This window comes from Heptranchias perlo, unplaced genomic scaffold (genome assembly GCF_035084215.1).
Source record: "Heptranchias perlo isolate sHepPer1 unplaced genomic scaffold, sHepPer1.hap1 HAP1_SCAFFOLD_133, whole genome shotgun sequence".
NCBI lineage: Eukaryota > Metazoa > Chordata > Chondrichthyes > Hexanchiformes > Hexanchidae > Heptranchias > Heptranchias perlo.
In genome coordinates, this window is record NW_027138569.1 from 624590 (window position 1) to 628281 (window position 3692).

The window sequence follows — 3692 nt, forward strand, 5'->3', positions numbered from 1 at the left end:
CTCCAGATGCTGGGGAATTAGATGTTCGAAGCAAATACTGCGGCTGAAAAATAAACCTTTACCAGGAAAGCAGGGAGAGGGGAAGAAAGATGTACGGCATTGACAGACGATGGATTTTGCAGATGCCAGGATAAATAGACACATAGATCTCATCTCCCTGCCTCTCTCAGCTGCTGAAAATCTTAATGCTCACTGCCCCAGGCCCATTCTCCCGAGTCACACTGTACCTCCGATCCTGCACAAGTTACTTAGCTTTGAAACTGTCCATCACCCCTGTGCTCGCTCATCTACATTGGCTTCCGGTCCGCCAATGCCTCGATTTTAAAATTCTCATCCTTGTGTTCAGATCCCTCCGTGGCCTCGCCTCTCCCTATCGCTGTAACGTCCCACAGCCCTACAACCCTCCAAGATCACTGAGTTCCTCAAATTATGGCGTCTTGTGCATTCCTGATTTTAATCGCTCCACCATTGGCGGTCTTGCCTTCAGCTCCCTGGGCCCATATTCTGGAATACCCGACTTAAACCCCTCCGCCTCTCTCTCCTCCTTTCTGACGCTCCTTAAAACCGACCATTTTTGACAAAGTTTTCGGTCACCTGTCCGAATATCTCCATTTTTGGATCTGTGTCAAATTTTACCTGATTACGCTCCTGTAAAGCGCCTTGGGACATTTTATGTTGTTAAAGGCGCGATATAAATGCAAGTTGTTGTTAATTGTAAGCTCTCCCACCATTTCAAGAAGTCAGGATATGTCAGTCACCTTGGTAACTCCGAACCATCTATTGCTGCACCTGGTTCACCGTTTCCATCACCAGCCCAGGTGCACCGTCTCGAGAGGATGTATATAGTGAGACTGAGGGTATCTCACAGGGTGAAGCACCGAGCACCAGTGAGCAGGAGGAGCTGGAAATAATTATGATAATTATTATTACATAAACTTTGAACAGCCCATACCTTAAACAATGACCCAATATAAAACCAATCGCCAGTCCGTGAGTCGATCTCCTCAAGTCGTGATTTGCACACGGCCGAATGGCAGTTGGCGACATGTGTCCTCTTGGAAACCGATCTGAAAGATCATACAGTATCACCGGTCGGAAATGAGAGTATTTGATGGCAGCTTCAATAGTGCGCAGCTCCAGTGGCGCAATCGGTTAGCGCGCGGTACTTATATAACAGTATTCAAGCTCGGGAAATGCCGAGGTTGTGAGTTCGAACCTCACCTGGAGCCGTTTAACTTTTTGCTTCATGAACATTTCCACCGGAGTTCAAGGGACAGCTGCTTTGTTCCATGAAGTATCTCCTTCTTATTGTTCTCATGTGGGCACTTCGGGTCCTCTGGCCGGCCGTATTGCAATAGCAGGTGTGAGTTTATTTGTTAATAGGCGGGAGAGGGGGCGATTGGCGACAGCATGAAATGGCAAAGGAGGCGGCACGAGATCTTCAAATCTGAAGATCCGAACACACGATTCTTCTTTTCGTGAAACAGACATTCTTCTGTTTGAAGTGTCGTGTAGGAAAATTCGGAAGGTAAATGTGTTTCCCAGTGTCACTAAGTAACGGGTGGAATTATTCCGCTTTCAGTTGTTGATCCGCTGACAAGTCGAGAGACCTTTTCCAGCTCCGGTGTGGGACAAGTTTAGCTTTTGAGCCACTGGGTAAAGTTTTTATTTTATTGGTGTTAACGAATGACAGGACATTTGGCACAAACAAGAAAAATTGTAAAATCACGAGTTTTCTCTCCATGTTTCTTACATCAGGTTCAACACAAACAAGGATTCTCCTCAAAACGTTACTGAGAATTTATTAAACGGACCCTCACCCGAGTTCGACGCCCACAATGGAAAATTCAGAGACCGACCATGAATCTGTATGATGCAAACTCGCGAACAGCGACCCTGGATAGTTCAGTCGGCAGAGCATCAGAATTTTAAGCGAAGTAGTGAACGTCGGGTCGAGAATTTAAGTCCCGACTCAGGTTGTTAGTTTTACAACAGTTGGCAAGTTCTGCCTTTCCAGCGGAACAACAACTGCGGGAGAGACGATGCCTGCCATGTGTTGTCAATATGTTGACCTTTGGTGAGCATTCTCAGAAAAGGGCTTTGTTCTTCTCTGATCAACATTTTTACCAGAAACATTTGGCCAGTAGATGATCAGTTAGAAAGACCACTGATTGCCCGTTCACACCACCCGTCCCTTGTTTGTACAGAGATTGCTTAATGTCTAAACTGCTTCAAGTAAGTCTCTTCCATAATTATCTGGAAATGTTTGGATTGGTGCAGTTATCTGTAGCTTGTCAATTTGATGGTGAACACTGAGTTTAGTTGGGCTGATCTGATTTCTTTGTTCCAATCAATTAGATACCTTTTAACCGCCACCCACTCCTTGCAGACACTTCCGGCATCATCTCCGTGGGCGGTAGAATGCAGAGACATTCAGCGCTACAAATCAATCCGTGCTGCCTCTCACCGAATCTCGGGAACAATGTGACCCCTTTCAGCCTCTCAGATGCCGATGTCTCCAATTTCATCTTGTGAGCAAGAACCCCTGGTGATTTTCCAGTCACTGAAGTTCGCTTCACTTTCCCAAAGGTTTGCTCCAAGAGAAAACAACGAAAAATAAGGAAAAAGTGAGCATTTCGTCATTGGTGGCGAAGCAAAATCGCTGCTTTCATTCCTTCCAATGTTTGTCTTCCTGCGGGCTCTGAACCTTCTGCACTCCGCTATTTTTATCACATGACCAGGAAGTGAAACAAGTTGAATGTGAAAGTTGGAACAACAAACTGGATCAAGCAATAGGCGGGGGTGGCGGGGGCGGAGGGGGGGGCGGGGGCGGTGGATATTGGAAAACAAACAGCGAAGCAACGAAAAGCGGGTCAGCTGTTATATAAGAACATAAGAAATAGGAGCAGGAGTCGGCCTTACGGCCCCTCAAACTTGCTCCACCATTCAATAAGATCAGGGCTGATCTTCGACCTCGAATCGATTTTCCCGCCCGATCCCCATATTCCAACACGACACTTCAAACAGAAGAATGTTTATTTCACGAAGAGAAGAATTGTGTGTTCGGTTCTTCAGATTGAAAGACATCGTGCCGCCTCCTTTGTCATTTCACGCTGTCGCCAATCGCCCCCTCTCCTGCCGATTCACATCTAAACTCACATCTGCTTTGCAATACGGCGGGCCAGAGGACACCAAGTGCCCACATGAGAACACGAAGAAGGAGATGCTTCAAGGAACAGACTAGCTGTGCCTTGAACTCGGGTGGAAATATTCAGAAGCAAAAGTTAAAACTGCTCCAGGTGAGGCTCAAACTCACAACCTCGACATTTTTCAAGCCTGATACTATCATATAAATACCGCGCGCTGACCGATTGCGCCACTGGAGTCACGTATGACGAGCAGTCTCATCAAACACTCTCATTTCCGGCCTGTGAGACTGTATGCTCTTTCCACCATGTTTCCAATTGAACAAATGCAGCCAACTGCAGTTCGACCATGGATGTTTTGGTGGTCGAATTCTTGCCTGCCACACAGGAAGCGAGCGTTCCATTACCGACCAGTGCAGGAGCATTTTCATTCTGCATTCATGACATCGCTGAATTGGGATCAATTCATATTCAGCTTCAATCTGCACAACATCTTGAGACATTTTCTTTTCTCCAGGTGTGTTGCGTCCACTTAACCTCGGATTC

The 3692-nt window shown here is 46.5% G+C and overlaps 1 non-coding gene across 1 annotated transcript; it reads left to right on the top strand.

Annotated features, from left to right (window-relative positions):
* The first annotated feature begins 1133 nt into the window (after nucleotides 1-1133).
* trnai-uau (transfer RNA isoleucine (anticodon UAU)) lies at nucleotides 1134-1229 on the top strand. Its single transcript has 2 exons — nucleotides 1134-1171; nucleotides 1194-1229. It is a non-coding gene; the product is annotated as a tRNA-Ile (tRNA).
* The last annotated feature ends 2463 nt before the right edge of the window (nucleotides 1230-3692 follow it).